The sequence below is a fragment of the Cupressus sempervirens genome, chromosome 5 (genome assembly GCF_028749045.1).
Source record: "Cupressus sempervirens isolate cs-2001-9-10 chromosome 5, ASM2874904v1, whole genome shotgun sequence".
Classification (NCBI taxonomy): domain Eukaryota; kingdom Viridiplantae; phylum Streptophyta; class Pinopsida; order Cupressales; family Cupressaceae; genus Cupressus; species Cupressus sempervirens.
The window spans coordinates 900,552,865-900,570,265 of record NC_143122.1 but is presented as its reverse complement, the minus strand read 5'-3'; the positions used below and the strand labels follow the sequence as shown (position 1 = coordinate 900,570,265).

At 35.0% G+C, this 17,401-nt stretch overlaps 1 pseudogene; it reads right to left on the bottom strand.

The window, feature by feature from the left end:
- LOC149558835 (alpha-dioxygenase 1-like) overlaps positions 1-16,895 on the bottom strand; it is a 31,597-nt pseudogene extending 14,702 nt beyond the window's left edge.
- Positions 16,896-17,401: the final 506 nt, after the last annotated feature.

Genomic DNA, 17,401 nt, shown 5'->3' with positions numbered 1-17,401 from the left:
GAGGTTAATAACTACCTCTCTGTGTTTAATAACCACCTCGCAAATACGTGATTTGGGTGACGTTAATTAACCTCAACAAAATTAACCTCAAATAATAATGGCCACTAATTGAAATGTATAGCTTGGAACATGTCTTCAGATGGTCGAATCATTGACTTGTTGCATTACTTGATAAGACTCTTCTTTATGATCACTGCCAAGTTGGACATATTGAGTATGGAAAAAGAAAAAAAATCACTCACAATATCAATTGCTCGTGCACTGACTGTAGTCTTGATAGTGATGCTACAACCTTGTCTTCCTATTGATATAAGTTATAGAATTTGCAATCCTCTGGGACTATCTTTGGTGAGCCATTATCATATCCACCTGTGAGCCACAAGACTAGAGCAAGAATTGATAACACTAGTGAAAGTAGACTGATTTGGTTCTAGGTCTTCCTTTAGCATTTGGTTAAAGTAACCAAGAGCCTCCTCACCAAACTGATTCTGCTCATAGCTTGAAATCATTGTAGTCCATGATACTATTTTTTTTGTTCAGACATTTTGTCAAAAAAGTTTCATGCATCATTAATTCTCCCAAGTTGTGCATATCCTATTATCATTGAGTTCCACAAACAAACATTTCTTTTTGGCATTTCATCAAATAATTGGCATGCATCATCTATCCTACCATTAGATATCTCACCAGCAATCATAGTGTTCCAGCAAAGTATAGTTCATTCAGGCATTTCATCAAACAATTGTCATGCATAATCTATTCTATCATTATGATAGCAACCTGTTATACACATTGATAATATGATTTTTCTAAATAATGTCCCACTCAAAATATGCTTTAACAATGGCAATGTGCAAACTTCTCCCTTGTGTGCTATTAGTTAATACATTATTCGACTTGCCTTATTCAACTTGATGGGATTGTGTAGTAGCTAAGAAACATTGAATATGTTTATTTTGTTGTATAGATTTGAGGGAAAAGAAGCAGTTGATCTACTTCTGCCTCATCTTACTAAACCCATTACCTCTTTGATGCTACTTGGCTCTACATATCGTTAGTGTTCTAGATACATTTGCAAAATCCCTTCTTCATGTAACGTTTTTACTTCACATCTTTAGATTTCAACTTCAAAGTGTTTTCAGAGCCTCACAAATTGATCAGACTTGCTCCTTGTTCACAATAATGGTCTTCTGTACTACAAAATAGATAATGCATTGAAGTAAACCCTAGACTCCAAATACGTTCCCAAAAATTATTACATGATGCACTTTCGATATGATTATCAACTAAAACACACTTCTTTTCTCTACTCTCCATATTTTCTTAGTACACTGTACCTGAAAAAAATTCCATTTGTGAAAGACTTCAGAAGTATAAATGTAATTTTCTTCAAGGTCAACGGACAAATGCAGCCTTCTCTTATGAGATTACTAGAGCGGGATAAGAATGTAATGGCTCATAGTAATCAGCCCTAGCACCACACCAACCTGTGCCTTTCATGAAAAGGAAAATTGGAAGATGACAAATTTCACTTCTAGAGCGATGTGGATAGCAATGTCATCTCCATGAGCTTGAACCACAAATATTTTACAATTGAATTTAGTAGCGAGATTGTGGATAGCAATGTCATCTCCAAAGGTATTAGCATGGCTCTGGTTGTTCTCATCAATAGATAGAAGACCCTCTTCCATGTATTGCAGCGTGATAATATCATACTCATCATCACTACTGCCTCAAATGGACATGTACTTACCTCAACTCAGCCCATCTTCTATCGCGACACATATTTCCTTGTAAATGCATTCTACTACCATTTCTCTGACAAAGCCGAGTTGAAGAAGTTGTTGTATAAAGTGTTAAGACCATAGTAATCTCTCTAATCTTTCATATGCGAAAGAATTTTGTAGACTTCTTCGTGTCTTTACAAAGCTGCCTCATGGAGGTTAAGAAAATCATGTTTTTGGAAGTGATCATTAACCTTGTGAGAGGTTAGGAAGAACATGTTTTTGGATTTTATCGTTAACCTTTTGAGAGGTTAAGAAAAACATGTTTTTGGATGTTATCATTAACATTTTGAGAAGTTAAGAAAAACATGTTTTAGGACATTATCATTAACCTTTTGAGAGGTTAAGAAAAGTGTGTTTTTGGATATTATCATTAACCTTTTGAGAGGTTAATGGTTAATGATAGACTCGAAAACACGTATTTTGAGTCTCTCCATTAACCTGTGATAAGTTGGAGCTCAGAAGCTGGATTATAAAAATTCCAAGTGTTGTGTGGAGCTGAGAATAAGCTAGAGACATGAAGGTTTAGAAACATATAAAACCTAGAGATAAAATTACCATTTCAATCATTAAAATGAGGAAAATTTCAAAATATTAACTGTGGCTTATAGAATTGGAACAATTCTATAATTGGGTACCAAATGGCTCTAATTGGGGACAAGGACTAACAAGGATGAAGTTCAAATCCAGAATAATTAAAATAGTGCCTTATCCATGGGGCTATAGAGTCACCTGAGGGATCACTTTGCAAAAGGGAGGAAACTAGCACCAAAACCTAGACAACTGAAAGAAAACTAGGCACAACAAAAACTCCTAACTATACTATATACAAAGCAGGTTCCCCTACCTCCAATGACTCAGGTTATAGTCATGCCAATCCATTCACTAGCTGGGAAAAATAAATACCATGGTGTACCAAAATGTGACAATTATTAAGCTTCCATGGGTTCGAATATAAGTGTGCTCCTTGAATTTTAACTCTGAGCTTCCTAGCATGCCTCATATCTCTGGATGAAAGAGCATATCCAAATACCCAGGCTTCATAAAAAATCTCAGACTTTAAAATCAACTCTGCTTCCTATTACATGTCATAGATGACTTCATTTTGAAAGAATTGAAGTATAAGGCTCTCAAGTTTCTCAATGCATTTTTTATATTCTCTTGTGCTTGGCGAACCTTCTTCTTTCATCATTACCATGATCTTGGTTGAATCATCTATAAAATTATTCCAACTTAGATGCACATCTGTGTTAGGTTGAATGTTGCCATGATCCATTTCTTCTTCCTTATTTTCCAAAATATCATCTTGAATTTTTAGGCACTGTGAAGTTACACTGATATCATTGTCAACATGGTTGGTCATAACTTCAATTTCCTTTCCATTAATATCAAAATTTTCCTTCTGAAGATCCTTTTGGTGATTAAGACTTGAAGATATCAAACCTTTTATTGGATTGCCTTCATACGATCTATAACAAAAAGCAATATGTGGAGTTGTAGCCATTGGACCTTATCCTTGAACACCTATTTGAGAATCATCAACAGAAATGCCTTTCTCCATGAATAAAGGATTTAAGTAAACATTACCTTCATAGAGAAATTTATAATCCAAAGATTTTGAGCACAATCTTGGAGTAAATACGTCATAAGACTTTTCTTCACTAGATTCCTCCATGAGATCCCTTGCAAACTCATTACTTTCTTCATCATGGTTATTCTTCTCATAGAAGTTCTTTAGCATAGAATTTCCTATTTGATGAAAAGACTCCAAAAGAGGATTTCCTTGAACTTTGAATGATCCATAGGATTTTAATTGCATTTCCATTGGACCAAAAGAACTTGTCTCCATATAGCTTTCATTTTCAATACGTTCAATGACATCTATGTCCTTTTGAATCATGATTTCTTTTCCAAGACATCTTTCATGAAATGTGCACGATAAAGAATTAAGGCTATATGGTTCATCTTCTTTTCTTAGAAGCTGATTTTTATCTTTTTCATCAACCAATATTTTAATCACAAGTTCATAGATGTCATCAAAAGTAAATATTTCCATTTCCTTCGGGAAAGTAGATATTTGTAGAAGTTCATGGCTACTTTTACCTCCATCAATGGTAGTGATTTTTTATTGTTCCATGAAAATTGATTTATTAATGACGTCAATAGATTCATCTTGAATGATCATGGAAGGACGAATGGGAAGATCTTCTCCACATAGGAAGTCATCATCTGAAGCATCGAGGCACCAAGTAGGAATAAAAGTACTATGAAATTCATCTTGATCCACCTTTTCCTCAGCTTCAATTGTATGTTGCATAGTTTCTTGAGATTCTGATATTTCTTTTTCTTTTCTATTACAATCGAGACGATTGAATATTTTTTCTTGGGTTTGGAAATTTTCACAATGATTCCTTGATACATTACTAGAACATTATTCTTCTATAGATACCATGTCTCGACCATCTCCTTGATTAGATGTAGAATCCTTATCTTCTTTCGTGCATGAAGAACTAGATGAATCCTTTCTAACATTTGGATCGGGAGATGTTTTATTACCATGAAAATAACTCATGTGTGGGTCTTCTTTCTCAAGTTCTTGTAGCATTTGAAGTAAAGAAGGATGTACTTTGTTAGGATCCAGGCGTGCATTTCCATAGAAGCTTTTTAAAAATTTAACTTGATTGGGATCAATGGAAACATGATTTTGATGAGCAATAGGTGTAGGCATTGGGACACCTTTTTGACCACCACTATCCATCTTCGATTGGCATGAATCGCTTTTATTATCAAGTTCTTCCTTATGCTCACATGTGGAACTTCCTTCTGAAAATGATTTGGGTTTGTGAGAGAAAAATTGATTGTCCTTACCATCTTCTTCATCTATCTTTTGTAAAGTCTAGAGAAAAGATGGATGGATCCCTCCTGGATCTAGTTTTCATCCACCATAGAAACTCTTCAAGAAGCTAGCCTACTTAGGATCAATGAAAATCTAATTTTGCTGAGATACGGGTGCATGAGAGACATTTTTAGTATTCCTCATTGCCGATTTAGATGAAGCACATTTTTTAGCAAAGCCTTCTTTATCTTTATACACTAAATCTTTTTCCAAAAAGGATTTTTGATCATGAAAAAGAAAATCGTAATTCTTTCCATCTTCTTCTTCAATATTTTGAAAAACTTGAAGTAAGTGGGGATGAACCATTTTAGGGTCCAACCTCTTGCCGCCATAGAAATTCTTCAAGAATTCAACTTCCAGAGGCTCATCAGGAATCTGTTTCTTGGGATATGAAAAGTATTCATCATCATTATCACTATCATTGTCACTTTCAACTTTTCCTTTGTACCAAACCATGTTCTGAGTTGCCACCTTCAATAGAGTCACTGATAATCAATCTTTAAAATAGAGTCACCAACCTTCATTCCAAGAAAGGTACCTTTTATCAACCATGTTATTGATTATTTTTCACTTGGTTTTGGATATGACCAAGATTTTGCCTATTTCTTCTCGGGATAACTACTATTCTTTCAATAATTACAATGTTGTGACCAATAGGAGCTCTTTGCAAGATTTTCCCAAACTCTTCTTCTTCTTCAAGAACTTGATTCACTAGATGGTATTGTTGAACACTTCTTCTACATCTCTAGGCTAGAGTGTTTAAATCTGAAATAATATCCTCCTGGGTGTCTTGGAAGCCAAGGTCTGGTTGGTGAACTAGAAAAATGTTCTCATGTAGGAGCACCATTGTGCTTCATTATAGGTGATTTTCAATCTTTCTCATTCAATCTCCCCAATAGAGTCACCAAAAATTTGTGGGTAAACAGATTTGTCACAGTAGAATTTTCCCAATAGAGTGTGTGGCAAACCGTTCACAACAGTTGGAGAGGCCCTTGGTATGAGGCCTTCCTCTACGTTTAGAGGGCCAGCTCCCTCGTATGATATAATTTTTAAAGGATTTTACCTCAAAGTTCAAGAGAAAGTCATCCAAGATGAATGCACCACACACCCTCATGACCTTCTTCGATAAACAAGATTGATAACAAGGGTGATCAAGGACTACACTTGAAAGCAACTAGTATTATCAAGAACATTCATTATCATCATAAACACTCGCATAGTACCATGAGAATGTCTACTACAATGCATAAAAATTTTGATTTTAGTATAAGGAACCCAAAGAACATCTCATTTCATTTCCTTGCACCAAGAAGACAAAAGAGATTTTCAATTTTAGAGATAAAAAGTGTACATACTTTCCAAAATTTATCTCTCAATCAAAATTTCAGCATAGTGTTCCCTTACTTTTAAAACCAAAAAGTCCCTTTACAAAGCCAACATAAGTCCTTATATAGACATAGAGATTAATAACTACCTCTCTGTGGTTAATAACCACCTCCCAAATACATGATTTGGGTGAGGTTAATTAACCTCAACAAAATTAACCTCAAATAACAATGGCCACTAATTGAAATGTATAGCTTGGAACATGTCTTCAGATGGTCGAATCATTGACTTGTTGCGTTACTTGATAAGACTCTTCTTCATGATCATTGCCAAGTTGGACATAATGAGTATGGACAAAGAAAAAAAATCATTCACAACATCAATTTCTTGTGCACTGACTGTAGTCTTGATAGTGATGCTACAACCTTGTCTTCCTATTGATATAAGTTATAGAATTTGCAATCCTCTAGGATTGACTTTGGTGAGCCATTATCATATCCACTTGTGAGCCACAGGACTAGAGCAAGAATTGATAACACTGGTGAAAGTGGATTGATTTGGTTCCAGGTCTTCCTTTAGCATTTGGTTAAAGTAACCGATAGCCTCCTCACCAAACCGATTCTGCTCACAGCCTAAAATCATTGTAGTCCATGATACTATTTTTTTTGTTTAGACATTTTGTCAAACAAGTTTCATGCATCATTAATTCTCCCAAGTTGTGCATATCCTATTATCATTGAGTTCCATGAAGCAACATTTCTTTTTGGCATTTCATCAAATAAATGGCGTGCATCGTCTATCCTACCATTAGATATCTCATCAACACCACACCATTGGTGGGATAAGAAAGTAATGGCTCATAGTGATCAGCCCTGGCACCACACCAACATATGCCTTTCATGAAAAGGAAAAAAAGAAGATGGCAAATTTCACTTCTAGAGTAATGTGGAAGGAAAAATAAGCAGCTATCATTGTCATCAATAATTCCATTAGATCCATGAGCTTGAACCACAAATATTTCATGGTTGAATTTAGTAGCAAGAGCATGGATAGCAATATCATCTCCGAAGGTAGTCGCATGGCTCTTGGTGTTCTCATCAACAGATAAAAGACCCTCTTCCATGTATTGTAGTGTGATAATATCATACTCATCATCAATGCTGCCTCAAATGGACATGTACTTACCTCAACTCAACCCATCTTCTATCATGACACATCTTTCCTTGTAAATGCATTCTACTACCATTTCTTTGACAAAGCCAAGTTGAAGAAGATGCTGTATAAAGTGTTAAGACCATAGAAATCTCTCTGATCTTTCATATGTGAAAGAATTTTGTAGACTTCTTTGTGTCTTTTCAAAGCTGCCTCATGGAGGTTAAGAAAACCATGTTTTTGGAAGTGATCATTAACCTTTTGAGATGTTAGGAAAAACATGTTTTTGGATGTTATCATTAACCTTTTGAGAGGTTAAGAAAAATGTGTTTTTGGATGTTATCATTAACCTTTTCAGAGGTTAATAGTTAATGATAGACTTGAAAACATGTATTTTGAGTCTCTCCATTAACCTGTGATAAGTTGGAGCTCAAAAGCCGGATTTTAAAAATTCCAAGTGTTGTGTGGAGCTGAGAACGAGTTGGAGACATGAAGGTTTAGAAACATTTAAAAACATAGAGATAAAAATACCATTTCAATGATTAAAATGATACAAATTTCAAAATATTAATCGTGGATTATAGAATTGGAACAATTTTATAACCAGGCAACATAGTCAAATTTTTCTTATGGTAGAATATGTAGATGACATTATTGTAATATTATATTGAAGTGTATTAAAACTTTTAACAAACATCTCAAATATATTCTTCAAATAATTAATTTTTGGCTGATTTATTTTTCTAGGCATGGAAAGAGTACAAGGAAAAAGATGGATGATGGTTTCATAGGCCAAAGATAATATTTAGATATTAGAAAAATTTTGCAAGACCATCTATAAACAAAAACAACATAAGATTGTACAACTAAGATAGAAAAAATTTGACTTGTCATACTAGCTCAAAACATATTGAAATAAGTCATAAACTTATTTTCGATATAATTGAAATAACCTTTCGAAACTTTCTTTGTTTCTATTTTTTCAACATATGTAATATTATTTTATAAATGATAATACACCAACTATTAATTTAGAAAATAATGGTAAAAATCACTCTACTAAGTGGAGTACAATATTAAGAAAAATGTACCTTACTATTTCCATAACTGAAATTTAACATTTTACACCTCAAAAAAGTTGCTTTACTTATGATATCATAATTTCTATTAAACATCTTGTTTAAATAAACATTATGGCAGAGTGTTGACAAAATATATTTATTACACATCTAGAAAATTTTAGTGGTGTGGGGCCCTCTTTGTTTCTTATCTACATTCTTCCATTCGAGTCTTCAATTATCTATATTATCATCTACTATACATATTTATATGAAATATATTCTTCTCTAGATACTCTATCTTTTCTTTCTTTTATAACCATAAAGATTACAACGAATAATTATATGAGAAATCTGGATACATTTTCTTGATGCTAGAACAAATATCCTTGCCTAAAAAATATTAGGGAACTCACAGGTTAAGCTCTCTATACTGTTTACCCTTCCTAAACCTTCCTTTGTGTATACTTCCTTGTTAAAATAATTGGTGAAGAAACAATCCATCTTTAGCCGCCTAAATTGAAGTAAATATATCAAACACAAATAATATTGAAAGCTAAAGAGGAAAAAGATTAATGAAATGTCAAGAGAAGAGACAAATATTAACCTTGTTGCCATTAGTAAGAAGACAAAGAAACTTGTTTCACTGATTGCATAACCTTTAATTTTCTTTTCTTTCATTAGTCCAACCAACAACTCTATATTTTCAACATCATTATCATAAACACCGTAAAGAGTTTGAATGACTTCTTTATCATCGGTAGTCTCCTTTAACTTTGTAATTGAAATCAAAAGCATATTTCTTTTAAATTTGTTGTATCTTGGCACACTCTTCTCTCGATCAAGATAGACTTGTGAAAAATTTAACTATTGCAGTCACTGATTATTAATCTCCTATCATAAATGATTATTAAATTGTTGAAAATAAATTCCCAGCTAATATAAAAAAATAACACAACTGCAACTTCACTTATAAAATATCGAAAGAAATGCGCAACACAATGAACACAATATTTTCGGACAAATTGTCCCTGGAAAAACCCCTAAGGGAAAACCAGTTCTACAGATGAGAAATTATATTAAACTTTAGCAAATCAAGAGATACAAAATTCCTTGCCTCTTGCTAGTAGAATTTCGACAACCTCCAAATTTATCCCGCTGATATTCCCCACTACTATTTCCACGCTACCACTGCACTCTTGCTAACACTACATGACTGTTTGCTAACACTGCAAACGTTTCTCCAAACTTTATGTTCTCCAAATGCCCACCTAGCCTCCTTTTATACTACTCCTATTGGTAAACCAATGGTCGAGATTGATTTACAATCGACGGTTGAGATTAAAACAACTTAACAACCCTAACCAAGTTGGTTTCTAGTTGTTTCCAAAAGTGGTCAATTAATTAACAAATATTTGTTTTTAATCTAACCAATTAATTAGCAAAACAATTACTTGCTAAATAATAGCAAATGGACAAACAGTTATCCAAAGCTAACAAAACTAACACTCCCTCTTAGCGAGGAAGCTATTCTGCAGGACACCTAACTTATCTCTGAAGAAGATAAATTTTGCCTTCCCCAATGCCTTAGTCAGAATGTTTGCTACCTGCTCTTCTGTAGGTATGTACTATAGCTAAACAACTCCTCTTTGTACATATTCTCTAATGAAGTGATATTTGATATCTATATGTTTAGACCTATCATGAAACATTGGATTCTCAGACAACTTGATGCAAATCTGATTGTCACAATGTATCACAGTAGTCTCAACCTTCTGACCAAACAAGGCTACTAACAACTTCCGAAGCCATATAGCTTCACATGTCGCCATGCTAGCTACTATGTATTTTGCTTCTACTAAACTTAGAGCCACAAACTTTTGCTTCCTGCTAAACCAAGATACAACTCCTGATCCCAAGTTGAAACAACACCTTAAAGTGCTCTTTTTGTCTATTGTACTTCCTACCCAATCTGCATCATTATAGCCTATCAACCTGATACCTTCACCTCGAACATATCTAATCCCATACTTGACTGTACCACACAAGTAACGTAGCACATGCTTAGCCGCTATCCAATGCATTCTCTTTGGTTCAACCATGAATTGACTAAGAGAGTTAACTGCAAATGCTATATCTGGCCTAATGTTGACCAAATAGAAAAGAGAACCAATCAGTTGTCTATATAAAGTGGGATCTATATCTTTCTCCTTAGCTGTATCTACCTTCCTCTAATTCATGATCATGGGTGTAGACATGGCTTTGCAATCCTCCATCCCAAATTTCTTCAAGATTTCAATGCAATATTTCCCTTTACCAAGGAAAATCTCCCCATCTGTTTGCCACACTTCCATGCCTAGAAAGTAGTGCATAAGTCCTAAATCCTTCATCTTGAACTCTTCTGCAAGGTTCCTCTTGCAATCCACTATGAGCTCTAGTGAACCTGTAACAAATAGGTCATCCACATAAAGAACAAGAATGAGAATCTCACCTCCAACCACCAAGTAGTAGAGGTTAGCATCTACTTCACTCTTCACAAAGCCCATTTTTTGCAAGTATGTATCAATGCACTCATACCACGCTCTAGGAGCCTGCCTGAGTCCACACAATGCTTTCTTCAATCTGCACATGTGGGTCTCTTTGTTGTTTGCTACAAAGCCTTTTGGTTGTTCTATGTATACCTCCTCCTTCAACTCACCATTAAGGAATGCTATCTTGACATCCATTTGATGGATTTGCCATCCCATCTATGCTGCAAGTGAGATTACAGCTCGTATAGAAGTATACCTAGCAACTGGAGCAAATGTCTCCTCATAGTCTATTCCCTCCTTCTGAGAGAACCCCTTTTCAATGAACCTCGCCTTGTATTTCTCGATGCTACCATCTGCACCGTGCTTTATCTTGTAGATCCAGTGTGATCCAACTACAGCCCTATCTATTGGTCTAGGTACTACCTTCGACACATCATTTTGCATTATTGAAGAATATTCCTCAACCATAGCATCACGCCATACTTGATCTTCTACAGCTTCTTGATAGCTAAAAGGCTCACTATCTACCAACTGACTAACTAATGCCACATAGTCATTGAACTTGGCTGGTTGTCTTTGTTGTCTAGTACTCTTCCTAGGAGCTCCCACAAACTCCTGAGTATCCCTTTGTGTATCTAGAAACACTTGGTTCCTGCTACCAACTGTAGAGGATGAAATGTCAACCTCTAAGTCTTCTAGATGCATTTCTTGTTGCACCTGTTGCTCCATACTCTGTGAATCTTCACTAATTGAGTCTACACTCATACTGGTAACTGTACTTCAGCTTTTTTGCTCTTGACTTGGTCTTCGAGCTTCTGTTGGCTGCTCACTCTGATCATCTGCTGGCAAATCTCTAGATCTCCTAAATGCCTTGTCCTCCATGAACTTGACATCCCATCTGACAATAATTCTTTTAGTCCCTGAAATGAAAATCATGTATGCCTTTGAGGTCTCACTGTACCCAACAAAGTACCCCCTCTTTGCAGTCTGATCTAACTTTGTACGTGCATCTCCAGGAATATGGCAATATGCCAAACTCCCAAATATTCTGAAGTGACTAACATCTAGCTTCTTCCCTGTGAAAGCCTCCTCAGGTGTCATCTTCCCTAGCACCTTGTGTGGAACTCTATTCTAGATGTAGACTGTTGTATTACATGCCTCTACCCATAAGTAATGGGGCATGTCCTGGTCATGTAGCATAGCTCTTCCTACCTCCGATATAGAACAGTTCTTCCTCTCAACAACTCCATTCTGCTGTGGATTGTAAGGAATAGTCCATTCTCTCTTGATTCCTTCTCTGGTGCAAAACTCCTGGAAGACATTTCCTTTGTACTCGCCTCCATTGTCTGAACGAAGAACCTTTATTTTCTTTCCTGTTAAATTCTCCACTAGAGCCTTGAACTCTTAGAATCGACTAAAAACCTCATCCTTAGTCTTCAAGAAGTATATCCAGGTCTTTCTAGAGAAATCATCAATAAAAGTAACATAGTACTCATATCCTCTAAGAGATTTCGTCAACATCGGTCCACAAACATTTGAATGTACTAGATCAAGAACACCCTTAGATCTAGTGTCACTCCTTGGAAAGGATGCTTTTGCAAACTTCCCCAACACACATCCCTTACATACATCATCGTGCTCTATGCTCACCTTTGGAACACCTGTCACCATCTCACAAAGCAATCTAAGTGCTCCATGATGAATATGGCCCATCCTCCCATGCCATAGCTCTCCAAGATCTCTAGAATTATTGTTTCTCATAAGTGCCTTAGGAGTATCAAACTGCAATCTATAAAAGCGACCACTCCTAACTCCAGTAGTTATGGGTGATTTCCAATCCTTGTGCTTAATCAACACATTTGTCCCTCTAAAGAGTACATTATACCCCCTATCTTGAAGAATAGATACAGAAATCAAATTCATACCTAAGCTTGGCACATATAACACATCATGAAGTGGACTTATCTTTCCATTCTCCCTCTGAAACTGAACAGTCCCTTTCCCAATAGGGTTGTGTTTGGACAAGTTTCTTATAGAAATCTGGATGTTGGTGTCCTCCTCCTTGTAACTGGAGAAGTAATCTCTAACTCCTATCATATGAAATGATGCCCCACTATCTATATACCAAACATACTATGAGGTTGAGCTAACCATACAAGCTATGAGTGCAAACTCATCTTCCATTCTATTGGAGAGTTCTTTCGCACTTGCTGAAGCTGCCACCTGCTTCTTACCCTTCTTCCTCTCTGGGAAATCACTGATATAATGGCTAAAATCGTGACATCCAAAGCACTTGACCTTAGAAAGGTCCTTCTTCTTCTTGTCACTTTGTGAATTTGATCCTTTGCTAGATCCCTTCTTTGCTTTCCCTTTACCCGCTAGGACAATGTTCTCTTGTTCCACCTCATTTTTCTGACTCTTGTTGTCTCCATTGACAAGACTTAGTCTAAACTCCTCCTGAGTGAAATCAGTCCATAGTCAATCCCAACTCGGTAAAGTATCTCGTCAACTGACAACTTGAACAAAGACACTCCATTGTTTAGTAAACCCATTTAGGGCTATTCTCACTAGCTCGTCATCACTAGGGCTATCTCCAATAGCTACTAACTCATCCTTGACAAGTCTAAGCCTGGTAAGGTAATTTGTGATGTCTTCTCCCTGATTCATTTGGGTATTCTTTAGCTTCTCTTTGAGAATCAACTTCCTATTGGTGGTAGCATTCTGGTATAGATTCAAAATGGTGTCCCACATCTTCTTCACTGTATCTAGCTTTGTGATATGTGGAACAATATGATCCTTGACACCATCGAGGACAATCCTCCTCGCTTTGCATCATCCTTCCTATATCCTGCAAGCTATGTTGCATCTGTTGGTATAGGTACAACACTGGTAGCATAATCCTTGATACCATTCTCTTCCAACAGTAAAGAAATTCTGGCCTTCCATACACCAAAATTTGAGGCACCATCCAATCTATCCTTATCTCTCAAACCAGCTAAAGCCATCTCAAGGGTTTAAAGCAATAATAAATCTAAAGAGATCAAAATTTCTTTCCTAGGGCAAAACTCTTCTACCCTTAACAATGCTCTGATACCATGTGAAAAATTTAACTATTGCAGTCACTGATTATTAATCTCCTATCATAAACGATTATTAAACTGCTAAAAATAAATTCTCAACTAATATTGAAAAATAACACAACTGCAACTTCACTTATAAAATACGAAAAGAAATGCACAACACAATGAACACAATATTTTCGGACAAATTGTCCCTGGAAAAACCCCTAAGGGAAAACCAATTCTACATATAAGAAATTATATTAAACTTCAGCAAATCAAGAGATACAAAATTCCTTGCCTCTTACTGGCAGAATTTCGACAACCTCCGAATTTATCTCGCTGATATTCCCCACTGCTATTCCCACGCTAACACTGTGCTCTTGCTAACACTGCAAGACTGTTTGCTAACACTACAAATGTTTCTCCAAACTTCATGTTCTCCAAATGCCCCCCTAACCTCCTTTTATACTACTCCTGTTGGTAAACCAACGGCTGAGATTGATTTACAATCGACGGTTGAGATTAAAATAACTTAACAACCCTAACCAAGTTGGTTTCTCGTTATTTCCAAAAGTGGTCAATTAATTAACAAATATTTGTTTTTAATCCAACCAATTAGTTAGCAAAACAATTACTTGCTAAATAATAGCAAATGGACAAACAACTGTCCAAAGCTAACAAAACTAACAAGACTAAGCCATATGAATGGAGGATACAATATATGGAAATTTTAGTGATACATTTTTTTGAAACCCCCAAAAATCCATAAAGAAGATAGTGGACATAAATCCCTTACTTTCAAGTGTAGCCATGTCTATGTGATCCATTATATCCTGATCATCTAGGTCTTGAAAAGTAAGGTCTCTCATCCATGTGAGATAGTTCCAAAGTTGAAGGGCACAATAGGCTTGATGCCCCATACATACCATCATTCTATCATGTCCAACTTTTAATAATGTTTCTTCTCCATGGATTCTAATTATCTCCCTTAGATCCACCCTATAATTACCTACTCAACAATTTCAGTATTTCTGATACCGCTGAAGAGTAAGGCCTTTAAAAATATTTGAAGAAATTTGTATTGTAAAAGAGTTCTTCTACAGGAGAAAAATTTGGAATAATCTGTAACTTAGAATGCAATTCTTCTCATAGGGTTTGAAAGAAACTACATTAACATTCTAAAATTTCCATCCCCTAGAAATTGAAAGATGGATTTTAAAAAATCTATAAAATACTTTTAAAAGGCTTAAAAATGGAAAGCACATATTACAGACGCAGGAGTAGATCGAATTAACTAGATTTGTTATAATTTAAATAAATGTAGACCTAGAAAAAGGTCTATATTAATTGTAATGTTATTTATATATCGTTGGTATTCCGGGGACATAGATTCATATTTTGGTGGTTATCGTTACCATACTCCTTTCTTCGTCTTACATTGTGTAGGTCCTGCTACTAGATTTTACGTTGGTAAATAATTAATCGAGATTTTTAACGAGACCATTAAAAGCTGATATAAACATACTCTTAAATCACTGGAAGGGTTTTCTTCTTTGTATATGCACTGGCATTAAACTATGCATTCGGTATACATTGACAAATTCCTCTGTGAAAGAGTATGAAACTCCATGGTTTATAGGCTTAGCATCCCAAACAAAGCACTTAGAATTGAACTACCAGTGTGACCAAACTTGTCCTTGAATGTATTGCCTAATAATCCATACCTACTTGCAATCAAATTGTCAATATAAGTTCTCAGGTGCTCCTATTATCTACAGCAATTAGATAAAATGTTGTTGAAAAACTAAAACTAAAAGACTTATCTACTTATCTTATTTCTGTAGATTTACATAAGAATTGTAAAAAATTATCTTTATTGTAGCTATTTATAAACATAATACAAAGGATTCACAATAAAGGATTACCCTTACAAAAAACAAGCAAAAAAAACTTGATGGAAATATACAAGTAGACAGATTTTATTTGTTAAGGAACAAAAACAAAAAACAAATAAACCCAATCATAGATATATATATATATATATTTAGATGTATTATTTAATTGAATGAAAACTAAAATCATCTTTAAAACAAAACTTAGGTTTTTTAGCAGTATCAGTTATAAACATACTCCCCCTTTATGCTGAGTGGATGCACAATCTGATCTATTCATCTCAAAGTGCAACCTTTCATCACTGGAGTCTTATAGACACGCATATTACTTCTAATAGAACTCAACAAACTGTTTATCAATTTGTCTAGCAGAGATCAGAAGGCCCAATCTTCCTCTTCTTTTTCTAATATAGAAAAGACTCATGACACTTAAAGTAATAAAAAACTAAAAATAAATAAAATTAAACCCTAAATATATGCATATTTCAACACATACTTTAATTGCATAAAAGGAAAAGTATATATACCTAAAATCGTCTTAAGAAACAAATTACTTTTTCCAACATTAATTATCCACAATTTTCATCCTCTGATGATTGACCAAGACTTAAATACCAAGCATTCATCTATATTATTGTATCTCTTGGTCTGTAGAGGATGGGAAAACTAATTTATTGCAATTATTTTTACTTGGTAACATTTAAATATAGTTTGAGCACATGCCAGGAAGGAGAGTATCTATTTTAAGTAGCTTCATAGTCTAGCCAATTGTGTGGATCTTAGCCATAATGGCAGAAGTTTCTAGCTTTGGAACGTGGTACAAACTACCATAATAAAAATCACGGTGATGCTTTGCACTTGTCATATTTCAAATACTTTCATTTACTAACGAGGTCATCCTATTCCATAATTGACATGGATAATAAAGTAAATGAATGTTCCCAAATGTGATTCACAATATCCAAACAGAACTTTAAGAAACAAAAGAGTTAAATGAGATGGCTTGAGCATGTCGCAGATAGCATTATGTTCCTTGACGACTAAGGCTTCGAGTACTGAAAACCTTGCCCATGAATTCCTTACATCTCCCAAAATGGCAATCCCATCAGCCTTGTGAGAGAGAAGCCCATCCTTTCTTAGTTTCAAATGACAATCTTTGTATGATCTCATTTTTTCTAATTGTGCCACTTCCATCCCTACACAAATGTTATATGCCAAATTCTAATATTCTTTTACAAAGAGAATGGGCTATAAGAAAGAAATGATTGTAAAATACATAAGGTACAAAGAATATATTATACATACTACCAAGCAATCCTCCTATTAAGCCATCTCCTTTTTATATCATACAAACCGGTAGGAATTTCTTTCGTTTCGAAAAAGATGAAGACATTGAGAGGTCATTGCTAAGAACTTCATTTGGTGCAGTTAGTTTTGCCTAAAACCCTTCCTTCATAAGAGAATGGATGATCATATATTTGCAAGAACGAAAAGAAATATGATAAACCATGGGTATCTTATCTATTTGGTGTCTTCCACGTGGTCAATCTAGTCATGATTCATGAACTGAATCCAAGAGGCAACAAACATGTTAAATTGATTATTTCTAATCTCCAACATTTTTCTTCGTGCAAGCAGTTTTGTAGAAACTATCAGGGGGTCTGGCACCAGTAGTTGCTTAAAAAGGGATGTTCATGAGA